The 16,088-nt window shown below is 37.3% G+C and overlaps 2 long non-coding RNA genes across 6 annotated transcripts in view; both read right to left on the reverse strand.

Moving 5' to 3' along the window:
• Window positions 1-16,088, reverse strand: part of LOC106488765 (uncharacterized) — a 173,410-nt gene that overhangs the window by 30,071 nt on the left and 127,251 nt on the right. The window contains exon 3 of one of the 5 annotated variants that reach the window (XR_010883184.1): window positions 9,143-9,228. The exons of the other annotated variants lie outside the window; for them this stretch is intronic. This is a non-coding gene — a long non-coding RNA (uncharacterized lncRNA). The remainder of the gene's footprint in view (window positions 1-9,142; window positions 9,229-16,088) is intronic. 5 annotated transcript variants of the gene reach the window in all.
• LOC136991145 (uncharacterized) lies at window positions 948-3,376 on the reverse strand. The gene is made up of 2 exons (XR_010883181.1): window positions 3,332-3,376; window positions 948-1,214 (listed from the first exon to the last, which is right to left on the reverse strand). It is a non-coding gene; the product is annotated as an uncharacterized lncRNA (long non-coding RNA).

The following is a 16,088-nucleotide window of genomic DNA, read 5'->3' on the forward strand; positions in this document are numbered from 1 at the left end:
CTGCTAAATATAATAGTCAGTTGCACCAGGAGTTAAATTCCCCTTTTACATATATGAGTCTAGGAGCCCTGACTTTAATACAACACTAGTGGCATAACTTGTTTTTTTGGAAGAGTTGCTCACAGACAGATTTGGCTAGAATTGAAAAGACATAAGAGAAATCAATCTGTGGCTGTTTCCAGTATTGGAGCCATGTTTATAGAGTAAGTTCAATATAATCATGCTTGTTATCCCTTTTGATTGTGTGATGTTTAAGAGTAATTCATTGTGATACTTCAGCATTTCCCCGATTAAGATATTGATGATTTTTCATATTCAGAAATACCATTGGCAGGGATTTAGAAGCCTGGATTCTGGCCAGAAAATAAACAATCACTGAAGCCAACTATGCAAGGAGATTCTGTACATACAAGTCAAACTTAATTATTACTTTGTGTTGCAGACTCTCTGCTGTGTTTGGGCTGATCTATGAATTCCCTTATGAAGTAACTCAGTAGCCATGTAGCCAGCCACAGAAGGATCATTCTAGTGCAGGGACATTAGCAAGTGCAATGGTTGCTGAGCTGCATCCTGTCCTACAGCCTTGTGGCAGATGGAGAGGGATCTTTGAGTTCAGTGCTCTTCTGCTTCTAACCTGTAATTTGGGACAGCCTTTTTTAAGTTGCTGTACTGCTAGAAAAGCAGCAGAGCATACAGATCATTATGCTGTGAGCATCTTCACTGCAGACAAGGATCAGGCCAGTCACTCTTCTTCCCATTTCTGTTTCCTCCTTCTTTTATTTGTACGTGAACCTTATTGTTCAGCTCTGACTAGTGTCAGTCAGGAGCAGCTCCCCTGAAACTCTAGAGGGGTATAATTTGCATAAGAAACTAGCCCATGTCATATGTTGCTAATGTCATTTACTCAGTCTCACACATAGAACTGTATTTAAAAATAAAAGCCCATCTTGCAGCACAGAAACAACTCATCTTTATTTCAGAGTGGAAGAACACAAATGAGAAGTTATCATTCAATAGAGCTCAAACTTTTTTTTTTTAAATATGAAATAACGGTGTTCAAGACATGGATCCTACGTTTAGAAGTCCGTGGACAAAATCCCGTTTATTTGAATAGAAGCAGGGTTAAGCCCTACGTGTCTAAGGGATGCTATTGTGAAAGCAATCTCTTGCTGAGTCCCCTCGGCAGGAATCAGAACGCACTCCTGGTCAGTAATCTAAATATAACAATGAGGAATTCATGAGGAAGGGAATTGGCAGTAATACTTCTTTTAGCCTTTCTACCCTTTATCATTAGCTTCCCACACTTTTGGGTCATTCTCAGCAGAGTCCTATTCAGTCCATTAATTGTCTTTGTTAGACTGTCTGCATGTTCCTTCTTATAGTAACATATTCATAGCAAGGAGAAAGTTCTATCCATCATTAGCCATTTAAACCCTAAGGCCATAGACTGAAGCCTACTTACTTTTTTTTTTCCCTTGAATCTATTATATAAGAGAAATTAGTATGTACCCATTTGTGCATGCATGGCATACATGCACAGCTTTCATTAATACAAATGTGCATAATGTGCACTCATTTTATAGTTTTATAATTGCTCTAACCTCTCAGTGATAGCATGAGGGGTGCAGCAAGGTTACTGCTTATGAGAAATTTTCATCCAGAATTTATGCAAACCTTAGCTTTATATATATATATATAATATATATATATATATTCCACCTAGGCCCTCCCTAAATCTTTTGAGTTTGGACTGCAGTGGAAGATTGGCAGTCACATGAACATGAGTCCATATGATTGAGAACTGTCAGTGAAGAACAAAATTTATTACTTCACCTATTGAATATGAGTAACAGCTTTGTAAACTCATTGCAGTCATGGAAGTGAAATGTGGAATAAGCACCTTCACAAGAGTTCACTGAGTTTTAAATGTTAAATAGATTATTTTTCTCCTTTTCTTTATCTATCTCTGAAGTATGAAATTTAGTCTAGTAGTCTTAAACCACTGTTTATTTATAATCCACCCTTAAAACATCATGCAAGAGCCCCAATGGTGTGGGCATGCTTTTCAGACTGTATCTGTCTTGCAGTAAACCCTAGTCAGAACTCTTAGTGCTAGGTGCTTTTAAATGCAAGAAAAGAGGAGCAATATTCTCAAGAAAGTCAACACCTTTCTTTCAGGCTGTGTTTATATCGGTGTCTCATGATTTTTAAGCTTTGCAAAAAGGCTGCCCATTTTTAACGTTCTGTACAATATTTATATTTATCTACAACAACCAATTAAAGCAGTATATAACATAAATTATGTCAATGAAAATGTTGTGCTTTCTCACTCTTTGTGATCAAAGTGGATGCCTCTTTCCTTTAGCTTCTGAACTTGCTGCTCTTTTCTGTTTCATCTAACCTTTCAGTCATGTGCCCCTCTCTAGGTTGGCATAGGCAGGCACACAGTGGAGAGTAATACTCTCCACTCTTGTCATTTGTTTCAATTACCAAAGGCAGATCTAGATGTATTCTGCAATGTACTGATGGCTTGGGCTGGGCAAAGGATGTTTGGGTGTCTAGAAGCTACCTACAAACTTACCCAATTTGCCTGACTTCTGGCTCAAAAATATTTATTTTGCCTTCTTTGGATCTAGCCTTGGAAGTAGTAGTAGGAACAGTGGCAGAGGTTTTGTTTCATGTAATGCTGATCAGAACAGGGAAAATCCTCCTGTCCTATTAGTCCCTATTTCCTTTGCTTTTCCTCTTTGTTTGGTATGAAATAATGTTCTGGTATCTCAGTTTCAGCAGTAAAACCAAATGTTAATCCCATTTCAACACGAATATGTCTTTTCTTAATTTTTCCATCTCAGCTGCCAAAACAATCAGTTGGTTTGCACAGCCTTATTGGAGAACTTGTATGTGACACAGAATGCCCCCTGAAAAGAACACAGGTTTCCCTGTGAATTGAGATTTTGAGCACATAATACTATCAGTCTGTTTCCAAAATCATCATCACAACAAGTCCTGTTTTCTGTGAGGGGGGTATTCTCTTTTTGCACTAGAGCAGTTTCTATGATTGAACAGCCAGAGAGGCTTACAGTTTGTGAAGAATTCGGAATTTAGGAAACCCACTAAAAAGAGCAAAGCTTATTCTAAGGAAATAATTTACCCATGTTCTGTTCTTGGTTGGGTGGAGGGGACAGTTAAGACATGGTCTTTAAGTAACTTGGTAACTTAAATTTTTATACCCATACTGGCTATGCTTATCATAGAATCCCAAGCTTCCTGTTATGCAGATGCAGAAAAAGAACTGTTAATATTAAATGTAAAAATATTTTTTGATAAATACATGTTGGGTTATATGGTGGCATTATCTCACATGTAGTTTCTACATCCGTGCTGGATACAGTCCATCAGTATCAGGGTTTCCTTTTTTTAAAGGGGGGAAGAAGATGTCATAGATGTCATCTGAATTAAATTGCCTAGCTATTAGCAACAAAGCAGACCTAATAAAGCAAGCCATCTGTTGTGTGGCTTGCTACTGCTAACAAATGTAATGATATAACAAATATGGAGCCTGAATTTTGAAAACACTAAGTGATAATGGATGTAATAGAAATTCATTGAGGTGGCAGTCTCAGGCCTTTGCACCTTCCCCCATTAAAGGAATCCAGATTTTTGAAGTAAGAATGAGCAGAAGTGTCAGTGTTTAACAATATATAAACAAATATACACCCAAGCAATACTGAAGCTCATTCCATCACAACAGTGAAGGATCTCTGAAAATGTAATGGTTTGAGTAATTAGCAGTAGATCTCCCCCATCAAAAGAATGAAATTATGTCTGAAAATGTATTTCTTGAAGCCAGAAGTGGTAAAGTCCCACTTAGGTTTTTTTCTAAGTTTACATTTACTTAACACACACAACCCAACAAAACAAACGAAAAAACCCCCGCTAACCTGAGCGTGTCTTCCTTCTGTAGGGTCTGTTTTCTTGGCAGCGTGCTCTCTGACTTTTTGGTCAAAACTGAAGATCACCAGGACATGAACCCTTTCTTGTTGTTCACCATATAAAGCGTATTGCAAGAGAAAGCAGAACCCTCAAGCCATGCAAAAGATCAGCAGGGCACAAATGAGGCACTAATATGTAAGATTAGGCTGCGACCAACAAAAGACCCCAGGGGAGATCTTTTTTTCTGTCCCCTTATGACTAACAAAAGGGACCAGCTAAGTAACTCAATAACTGCATGAGTCTGATTTCTCTGAAGACCTTATTCTACAGTGGCCCACATCTAAGCAGAGTGCAGGATGACTGCTTTGCAAAGAGTCTGCTGAAGTTTTTGCCTGCTGTATGCCCTGAGCAGACTCCAGAGCAATTTTAAGTTGAACTACAACTACACAGTAGTTGTCCGTATACAGTAATAGCTGTGCATCAATACGGTGGCTTTGTCCTTTAACAGGAGTTTACTTTCAAGATATGTAAGTTTGTTTGAAAAGTTCTCTTGCCTGTTCTGATTCTGAGTTGTGACTTCATAATATTCTGTGGTCATAGAGGAACCAAGGCTTGGTCAGCTCTTCAGTAAGACATAGTGAAGGGTAGGTTATAAGTATCAAATTGTGAAGTTTTGGTTCCTGTATCTGAACATTAGAACTTGAGTCTGTGCTAGTTTCTATTTGCCCAGAAGCAGACTTTCAGGCAGCATGGAGAAGGGCATCTTGCATCAGATAGTTTCAGAAAACTATGATCCCTGGGGGCATCAAAAGGTGACTTTGAACTGATGATCTGTTGTTGTAGAATAATGTTTTTTCTATACAGGCATCCTGCAGGGGCTTGGGGGGCAGGACAAGGAGACTGGAATTTTTCTAGGTTCTTTTGGATTGGGCAGATGGTACAGAAGAGGGATATAAGAATAGATGTTTTGGGTCAGATTAAACATCCGTCTAGTTCAGTGTCGTGTCTCTGATGCTGGTTGGGGTAGATACCCTATGGTATAAGTATAGGGCAAACATACTTCCCTAGATATACCCTCCCAGCTTTTGGTCATCTGTATCATGCGTGTTTTCTGAGTTAGAAGTCATAGCTTTGTGTTTAAGAGCTTTTGATGGATTTTTTTTTTTTTAAATCCATGAAATTTGATTGTTTTTAGAATACAAGTAAGCTTTTGTCATTAACAAAATCCAGTTAAACTGCAGGCTATGTGGAAAAAATACCTCATCTTGTTTGTTTTAAAACTGCTGTCTGATAATACTGTTTGGCCTGTAATTCTTGTATTATGAGAAGCAGTGAATGATTGTTGCCTAGTCAGTTTGTCAATGCCACTTATAGATTCTGTCAGACCTTTATCAGATCTCTTCCCAGCTGAATCTTCCTGGTCCATTTAATTGCTTTAATACAGAAAACAGCCTATGCCTTTTACTATCCTTCTCATCCTCCCATGTTCCCTTTTCAGCTCTACTATATCTACTTTTAAGAAAGGGAGACCCAGAAGAGTATTATCCAAGATGGAGAAGAACTATAAATTTATACCATGACACAATGAATTTTTCCTGGCTTGTTCTTTTTCCCCAGTAGCTTGTAAAATTCTATCTGCTTTTTGATTGCTACAGAGTACTGAACCACTATTTGCATAAATTATTTATTATAGCTTTAAGATCTCTTTTCTAAGACGCAGTAGCTATGTCAGAGCCTGCCACTGTGCATGCAGAGCTAGTGTGGGGAGGGGGGGTTCCTCCATGCATTACATGGCAAATGCAGTTCATGTTGGTAAATGCAATTTTATCCCCCAGTTGCTCAGTATCATGAGTGAGGGATTCTACTTCACTGATGTCTGGGGGAGTGCAAGCGTTCTGCCAAGCCATGGATGCTTTGAAGAGCGAGTCAGCTCAAAATAAGGGAAGGTCTCAGGCTTGCTATAGTTGCTATATAGTGTTATGGAGCTGGAATTCCTAAGTTCTGTAAAATAAATTCAGTCAAGAAATTCTCCTGCTGAGCCTTTGTTTCTTGCCCTTCTGCCACAGTCTTTGAAGGGCTTAATGGGCAAGACCTGAGAAGCAAAGGAGGTTATGGAGGAGTAGTGACAGCAGGAATATGGGAGGTCTGCCTCACTAGTTTCGGGATCAAGGGCAGCAGCAGGAAGAGGAGGACACAATCCCAGGACATAAGTTGATGAGAGGGAGATGAAAAGAGACCTAGAGACACAAAGACAAGGACAAAGGTTGGATTCTAGATAGGAATTTGTTAGCTTAGAAACACAGCATATTGATAGCATGGTGACAGTACAGCCAGGTGCTTGCTTGATTGATGGCAGACACATCCAAGGAATCTGTGAACTATGGCCCTAGTGGTTCTTTACATACTAATTTTCTCTCAACTGGGAGCAGTGAAGTGGTTCTCCATCATGGCTTTATGCTATGTTTCTTGTAGAGATTAAATTTTCTGAGACAGAAGTGGTATTTGGTTTTTGCTCACTATGCAGTGTTTTGATCAGTAGTAGGAATTGGACTTCTTAATGTTGAAAGAAAGGACCTCCCAAATGATTGAAATACCACGTACTTATTCAGACTGTCTTAAAACTGACTATGTCTCCTTGGGGGTGCAGTACTTGGGTTTCATGTGCAAGGGAATCTTAAGATGTGGCTCCTCACAAAATAAATGCTAACAAGAAAAACCTTTTTTAAGGTTGGCAGATCTCATTCTATTAAATCATAAGGTTTTGCCTGTGTGGAGAATAAGCACCTCTTCAGTTGGTCACCAGATATTTGGGGTTCTCCCCCCCCACCACCATGTCTTTGCTTTGGCTAGGTCATAGGCTGTTGTTACTCCTTCAGGAAAGCAAAATTCAGTTACTGGTGTTGCAAATGAACTTGGTTCAGTGTGTATTCACATAGTGTGTGCCGAACCAGAATACTTAAGGAGGCTACTAACTGGCTTGTTTCTATATGAGTTTGTCTCAAGGAGAAAGAACAATCATTGAACCTCATCAACAGCAAACAATATCATTTCAGGTCAGATATGGAAGAAAGAAGAAAATGAAGTGATGTTTATAGTAGTCCTTTGTTCTGGCATCCTTGCTGGTAATAGATTTTAGCTCAGCAAGGTCACTTGAACACTTTGAGGTAACTTCATTTCCAAGTATGATATTTCCTTTCTGGGAATTCACTTTTTTTTTTTGAGGGGGGGGGGGAGGGGGCTTTGCTTTAGTCTGTCAATTCTAATTCTTTCCAGAGCTGCTTAGACCCTCTAGCCATGTTCTTTTGCTATTTCTTTTAGATTAGAGCATCAACATTGTCTATTTGTCTATGTTAACCTTTTGTATCATCAAAAAAAAAAAATCTATGATTTTCCTTTAATTACTTTCTTTGCTGTGTCTAAAGGAAAGTAATCTACAGAAAAGTTCCCTTATGGGGGGGGGTATCAAAAAGGTGTAAAGGTGCTCTGCTTTTCTAAGAGCTTTAGGCGTAACCTTACGCTGCCTGAAGTATAGGAAATATTTGGAACAATCTGTTTCTTCATCTTTTCTTTTTTTTTCCCCCTTGTCTTTTTATATATTTAATTGCTTCTTTTTGGCCATTGCCTAAGTTTCACCTTCTTTTATACTGTAGAGGCATTCACTCTTCGGTTTTCCATCTGTTATTCTGTTAACCATATGACAAGAGACTCCTCTTGTAGCCTGCATCTTAAGGTACAGACTGTGGAATGCTTGAACCCTTTAAATTCTGCTCTGTGCCTTCCTCTGTCGCATTAACAATTGTCCTTGGATTCTTCAGTAACAGTTTTGGATACACAGGAATGGGTCATTTAGTGAGTATATGCTTTTAACCAGACCAAGTGCTGAACATGGTTAAACCCAGTGATGGGTAATTCCTTCTCCACTGTATATTGTTACCAGTTGTAACTTTCTCAGTTTATGTACTTAAGGAATTTGTTCTATATTCTCCCACTGTGAAAATGAAGTACTCTTGGACCTCAATTTAACCTATTTCCATGACATTTTTCTTTCAGTGTTGATAGCATTATTTGGCTAACCACGTCAATTTTTACATGTGCCAAATTTAAAAGTAATAAATGGCCCATTTGCTTTCAGGCTGATATTCGTGTTTATCTTCTGCTAAAACCTAGTCCATAACTCTTTGATAGAATGCTTCTGAATTAATTGTTACTGTCCTCATTTTCATTCATGTTATGCAAGCCCTGGTGCTTAATCACTCTACAAAGTGGCCTAAATCCCTGCAGTCAATGCGTTGTTTTTTCATATGGCAGGAAGTTATCTTGCTATCAGTTTTCTTAGGTCCATGGGCACCTTTCTGTGTCCTACTTTGCTTGCTTGTATCAGCTTGGGTTCTTCGCAATTTCTGTAGTGGCTATCCACCATAAACTTGGATTTGCTTCACTTGATAAATCCTCATTTCTTTGCAAAAGTTCAAGTTTAAGTTTTCCAGTGTTTTTTCTCTGTTTATTATTGTTGCAGATTCTAGTTACAGCCTGATTTTTAGTCAGTGCAGTATTCCTCACTTATGGCTAACTATGGAACATCCTTACAGATCTCTGCTGGATTTGACTACAAATATTTAAAAGACAATTAACTACTGTCAGAAATAAATTTTCTTCAAACTGTCTTACACTTTGCTAGTACTTAGTGCTAGCAGATAGCGTGGTATTTGTTAAATGTATTTATGTATAATGGAATTCTCTCTATCTGTCATCATTCAGTGGAGTCAACAGTGCAGTTCTTATTTTCCGAACAGAGATGTTCATATTGATCCGAACCCTCAAAGTGATTCCTTCTCCACTGAAATGAGTATGATAGACCTGTAGGCTGCAGAAAGCTTTAAAGACAGGCAGGATGAATCCCAGCAGTGTTTAAATATCTGCCAGGGGAATTTCTGCTTAGGGACTTAGGGACTCCTAACTTACCCCTCTTCTACTAGAGGCAATGAATGCCTTCCCCCCCCCCCCCCCCCCCCCCAGGAATACCATTCTGTCCTTGAATTTAGAAATGAGGCATGGGGCATAGCAGTCCCTTCCACAAGAGCTACAGTCATGGAAATTTGGACATTCGCAGGGTCGTATCTAGAGATGGGAAGCAAGAGCAGTGATCACAGCCAGTCCATCCATAATCATGGCCAGTGGTCAGTCCCTCCTTCAGATCATGTTAGCTTACCCAGTAAGCTTGCTTCCAGTATCCCTCTCTTCTTAATCTCTAACTGGATAAGAAGTACTCAGTCCATCCTTTTGATGAAAAGTATCCTGGAAAAGCAAAACAAGCTGAGATTAGAGGGCTCTAGCACATAGAAAACCCAAGCCTTGCATATCCATTACTGCCTGGCAGTTGCAGGGCTGACTTTTCAATGACCCTTTGTAGGTATGTGCAACATTGTATTGCTAGTTAATCTAATAAGTAATATTTTGTTTGTTGCTTTTAAGTGTCTTAAATTTTACATCTTGTTGATGTTGATTGGTAATGGTAATTATTATTCTATTTCTTTGGAGATGGGAGACTGGGGTAATGGGCCGTGAGTGAAAATCATATAAAAGTGCATGTTGCATGATACTGATTAAGCAGATGTGGGCTAAAGTAAAGCAGATGCTAGCAAAGTCATTTGGAGAGGAGATACCAGGCAACAAAACTGTCAGCATTTCAAGTGCTGATGAGTTGTTCTTTTTAGGGAGTTTGTATAGTGACGTAAAATATTGCTTAATGGTGAGGTATATTATGAAGATGATTATGGAAATGTATTTCTGTTGTTATCACTTATGTCCTGCTTCAGCTGCATTAATTATTATAAACATTGAAACAGGCTTTGAGTTTTCATTCTGCAAAACTGCTCTTAGAAGAGTTTTCTTCCTTAAATACCCTTTGAAACTAACTGTTACAGTGTTCAAAAAATACTTTCCCTGTACCTGGTAGTTCAGTTATCAGTAGTAATTGCTAACCTTATTAACTATGCTAACATATTAACTGTGTACATTTTCCTTCACATCTGATAGGAATGTACTTTCCTTTCCTGAAAATAGATACTTACACAGTTGGAATCTAGCCTGAGTATATTTTGCCTTGTATGTGCAGCATCATTTTCATCCTGTATCTTGTTGATGAGAGATTTTCTCTACAGTCGGTTCATCTTTTCACTCCTCATTTTTTTAATATCATCTCTCACATCACTGTCTTTTTTCTACTTGTGTAGTGCAACTTTGTTTCAGCATAATTAATAGGTGATACTATTGAAAAACAGTAAGAAGGCTTTTGGAGTAGATTTTAAAACATTTTTAATTGGTTTGAAAAATGTAGTTTCTTACATTTAGTGGTTTAAGACAATGTACCATGGTTCCTAGCTTAATTCAGACAGATTCCAAAAGCTCGAGCTATTAAGCGGGAACATCATCTTGAACTCACCAATATTTAAATTTTTTATTAGGCTGAATATGTACTATGCATTTAATAATGTAAATCATTTCCTTGCTGATCATTCAAGATTCAGGACTGCTCAGTGTTGTGACTGTCTCCTGTTTTGCTGAGCCTGCCCTGTACCCCTCTCAAAATATAGAAAAAGACCAGATTCTGGAAGAGGTTACTCTGGTGGTACATGACTAATCTCATGAGGTTCTATGAAAAAAACAATGTCCCTTATATCAAATCATGCAGGACAGTACGTCTCCTGCTTTGGCCATTGACAGGAAGTAGCTGGAGTATTGCTCCTGGGCACCTGTACAGCATTTTCAGTGCAGGTGTGGCCCTGCTCAGAAGGGAAGTATGAGTTCCCTGCATTATGGCTTGCTCAAAGCAGTAGTATTTAAGAAAAATGGGTAACTTCGGTTTGGAATCATTTTAGTACAAACAACTGAGGACAAATACTAAAGCAGACAAACCTGAAATGCCATTGCCGTTCCATTGTGATGTATATGTGACAAACTTTTAGAGGCAAGTTTTCGGTAAGTAACTTAAAAAAATGTTGCCTAACTTTTGGCATTCTTTCCTGCTCTTGTGTGTTGCTTAGATTAAGCATTTTGACTTTGTCCAGTGTAGAGTCCTCGTCAGTGACCAAAGGACTAGCATGAAGTCCAAAGGGTGAAAGTTGAGCTGCTACACAAAGATGAGAACTTTTTTTGTTTAGGCAATATGAATAATACATGTCAGATTTTAAAAGCCTTCAGAGATACTTTAGAAAAAAGAACATCAAGATCCAAGAACATTCCTTTTCCCGTAAGGTGAATGCCTGAAAATACATCGTGCTAAAATGCTACAAAGATCTTCCAAATAACAGGAAGAAAAATCACTTTCACATCACCCACTTGTTCTCCATATGTAAAATCTCCTAGTATTTGCACGGAAATGGTGCTACTTATAATTAATGGCTGAACCAATTTTATCTTTAAAACAACTTATTCTTAAAAGGCGAGACATCAAAAAGGTCCAAATCCTTTAAGGGAAGTAGGATCTTTGATTTTTTTTTTTTTTTTTATCCAACTGTTATTTACTCTGCAAATCTTGAATGAAGAAGATTGCATTGATATTCTGATATTGCAATACTGTGACAGAACTGTACTTACACAGGGGGAGAGGAGGTGTACTTACAATGACTTGCCAACTGTTTTAGTGGCTATATATTTCTGTTATGCTTGATTTTTATATTAGAGACCTAAGTTTTCAATTGGTTGTGGAGTGCTGAAGCAGCTGGACAAATTTTTAGCCTCTGCTTAGCTAAAAAAATAGATACAGAGTACCACCTGAGGCTGTTAGCACAGTCTGCAGGCAGTACCTTAAATATTTGGAAATTATCTGTACACACACTTTCAAATTGAATCAAGTTTGAAACAGTGGAGAAAATATTAATGTGTTTGCACAAGCAGTCATTATGTGTTGTAATGCTGCTGATTTTCCTGATGAAAAACAGCCTTCCTTAATTATCCAATTATCTTTTTACAGTAAGGAAGTTTCTGAAGGAGTGAACTATTCATTTTTCGACTTATATTTTGGGTAGGTGTACAGTAAGTCCATTGACTCAATGCTATGAGAAAATAAACATGTTTATCTTCCTATGAGCAAACAATATGAATGATGTATTTGCATGACAACAACAGGAATTATACAGAAAATACAAAGAGTTTTTGTTTTCAAGAATAAATTGTATTAAAAGCAAACAAGCTTGCAGGCTGGCTTTTAGTAGTAGAAATAGGTAACAAATATATGATGTGTGATATAAATACTTAAGGTTCATGATTTTTTTCTTACATACAGTGAACTTTTCCAGAATATTTTTCATGCTCCAGCTACAAAAGCAGATTGAAATATGATGCAAAGTGGATAAAAGTAGCAAGCTAATTAGGTGCTGTGTTGTAGTGTTGACAGGTTGATGGATCTATTATAGTGGAAATGCCTTTGCTGTAATGCCCACTATGTAACTGCTTGTAATGAAACCAAATGACTTTTGGGCTTAAAAAAAAAAAAAAAAAAACCTTAAATACACAGACACACTTGCAAACTTTCCTTTGTCTACCCTCTGCTCATGCTTTGCCAGGCACTTCCCTGCATGCTGGAAGAGCAGCCTTTGTAGCCAGGAGACATGTTGCAGGGGGCAATGATGTTCAAGGATTGTGTGGTTTCATGTAACATGCATCTCACAGCTGGCTCTCTATTCTGTTTTTCTGCTGCTTCATGAACATATTGCTTTCTTGCTATTTAGTAGCTTAATTATACAAGGAGAGGCCTGACTGTGGAGAAATCATAGTTAATTGGGATGCTTTTCCTTTTTATAAGACAGAAATTTTCACTGCTTTTCATGGTGATACAGATGTTTGCTCTACGTGAGTAGTTTCAGATATCCACTAACATGCTAGTATGCTGAATAATAATAATTCAGTTGGCTCTTGTTTTCCTCCACCTGTAAGACAAACAGAACTTGAACACTTGCCTCAGGTTAACTGACAACACTTTCGGTCACTGATATACTCCAAAACCTTGTGCATGTTCTTCTGCAGGAGTTCTGCCTTTTTAATAGTAATGCTGCTTTTGGAAGAAACAGGCTGATCGCTTTGTTCCCATGAACAGTTTAAAAATGTCTGTGGCAGTCATACCAACATGACCACCAATTTTTAAATACGACTTTAATTACAAATGCAGTCTTAGCCCTTTGTATGGGTATTCTTCTGGACTAGTTGTATCTAATGCTGCAGTTGAGACAGTGCTTTAACAGCTTTGTTTCAAGAGGATTGAGCTGATATCCCTACAAGTATCATCTTTAATGCATCTATTTGTTTTGTATTGCAAACATTTAGCAGTCAATCAGAGATCTGTAGTTTAGAAGTCTATATATTGTGATCACATATGTTGCTGCTTTGGCTCTTCTCATTGCCTGTTGGGTTATAAACATTAATAGTCATATTTCTCTTCATTCCCAGCCAATTTTCCTTTCTGCTTACTTTAACAAACAGTGCCTTCTGGATTTCTTTGACTTTTTTCATCCACTTTAAGATCCAAAGTATTTTTCTACTAGATAACCAAATAGACTTAATCTTTCATATGCATCAGTGATTCTTTTTGCAACTTTTATTTTTGTTAATTATCAAATGACTGTGCCCTACAAAGAAGCAAACTGATGTTTAAGTTCTGATTGCTACCTCTTGACTTTCCTGAAAAAGAGATTACTACTACTTCAGATGAACTTGGGTCTTGTCTCTGAGCATATTTTGCAGGAGCTTTCATTTGAAGAGGCCCTTTGTGACAAGGTTTATGAGATTGGAAGGCAGTTACAGTGCAAATGCCTAGCCTGATTATGAACCTTTCTGTGAAGGATTAAGTGGAACTTGGTGCCCACATTGTTGCAATTTCAAGCTGCAAGCCTGATTAACTGAGAAATGTTTTCCTAAGAGTGATATTTTTAAAATAAATTCTTCTTTAACCAATGTGGTACTTAAGGTTGGTTTTCTTTTCAGGCTGAAAGAGTTTTCTGATTTGTATAAGTTACAATGGCATTCTCAATTGTTATAAAATACCTAGCAATATGAGGGAGATAAGTGCATGACCTTGGAAATTCATCTATATAAAATCACCTTCAGAAGCCACTATGCTTAGAGTTTATAAGCAAGATGAAATTGCAGTTTTACCCCTTTTCTTTGGCATTTTCAGTCTACGATTAGTTTAAAGACAGTAGTGGAAAAAAGGATACAAGCTAAAATTATCCAGAGGGACTAAATAACTCCTAGCTAGAAGTGTATCAGGTAAAAATAACAGGACCTCCTATAAACTGACTTTTTGCTATTCACTGGATGGTGTTCCTAATTGATGGCGTTTCTGAACTACTTGTGACTCTGTAGATATATCTTCTTGAAGAAAAAACAATTTTTTAAGCTAGGTAAATATCAGTCTAATCTAAAATATTTTGAAACTACTTCTTTCCTTTTTCAGATTACTTGATGTTTCAATGCACTTTGATTTTTCTGAATGCATCTTTGAGATAAATACTATGGTCCAAGTCTTATTAAAAACAAGTTCTAGCTTCCTAGTCGGGGGCTCTGAGTTTCCCCTGTGTTTCTCATGTGACAAGTGACACACAACTTGCACCAAAGAGAACACTGAAAACATTGAAACTGTTTACTGGGAGGCGAGTTACAAAAGGGCATATAAAATAACATACAGCAAAGGGAGCCCAGCCTTTTTGTAATGCAAGATAAGAGAATGTTCAACTGATCAAATACCATGAACTATTTATTTACAACTAATCAATAGATGTCATCAAGATAAACGGTATCTATGTGGATAAGAGCTTCAGAGAAGGTCAGACACTTTTAGAAACAATGAAATACTTCACTGTGACAATAATTAGAGTTTTCAGGAGTAAACTTTTTCTTGGAGACATTGAGAGTCTCTAAATTAAAGGGTAAGGAAGAAGTTTACCTCTAAGACAAACTATTCAGCTGATGTCCACTCTTGAATGTCTAAAGTCTTTTTGGAAAAAGGAAAACTGGATTTGACCTATGACTGGTATGACAGCCAAATTTTCTGCGGGAATTTCACTGTAGCTTCTTATTCTTGGCTACTGAAACACTTCTAGATTTTTTTTTTTTTTTTTTACTGTTAAAAACAAAAATTTTCGTTTTGTGTTCTTGTATTAAAACTCCTGTCACTGCATTCAATGAAATGAAGTTGATGTAGAAGGAGATTTCTGAGTTAGTGGCCATACGAAATTATTAAAGCATATTGTATGGGGACCAGAGCTAAATTAAATAGGTTTAAAGAGAAATGGTTTGCCCTATCAAGGAAAAAAAAAAAAGTTAACTCAATATTTTATTTGACCCAGAAAAGCATTTCTCTTGCTCTATAAATTAAAGAGAAATAAAATAAGCATTTTGATATTTCCAGAACAAAATCTTTGGGATTTTGTTGTTGTTCTTAAATATCTAAATTTAAAATGTGGAACACTTCTTATTTAAAAAAAGTAATCATTTTTACCTGACTTTATGAATGTGTCTTGTTATAAAGCTTAATTTTTGGTGCATGAAATATAGACAGTTTTCATTTACACTGTAAACAAGTAGGGAATCAGCCTTTTTTTCTAAAGAAGGCTTCTTGTTCTTAAGAACTTGTGTAGATTTTTGAGTTAAATTACAAACAAAAGAAATCTAGACAACTGGCTTAAAAGAATAGAGCTGAACTTAACTATCTGGATTATTTCACACAGCTGCCATTCTGACAGTGCTACCAGCCTGGCTGGTAAGCAGAAAAACATCATGATTAAAGTCCTGGCAGTTGTAGCGATCTATACCACTACCTGGAAGAAAAAAATTAAACTAGTTCTAGTGACTGGTTTAATGTTTCACTTCTGCTATGTTTAACTCTGTCGTGAATACACATTGCTCTCATATATCCCACTTTAAGATCAGGGCAACAGGATTAATAATTTCTTAATGTGAAGAAGAGGCAGAAAAAAATCAGAATCCACATAGATGGAATAAGGAATTATTCTGGCTTTTGAGAACCATGCAAACCATTTTATAGGCAACCGATTTCCTGCAATCAGTGGGATTTGAGCGCTTAGAATTTTTTCAGCATTTTGGCCCTTTAGTCTTCCGATTTCTATTGAGGACAGTTTCCACTTTTCCATGGATTTTAG

Source organism: Apteryx mantelli, chromosome 1, assembly GCF_036417845.1.
Source record: "Apteryx mantelli isolate bAptMan1 chromosome 1, bAptMan1.hap1, whole genome shotgun sequence".
Classification (NCBI taxonomy): Eukaryota; Metazoa; Chordata; class Aves; order Apterygiformes; family Apterygidae; genus Apteryx; species Apteryx mantelli.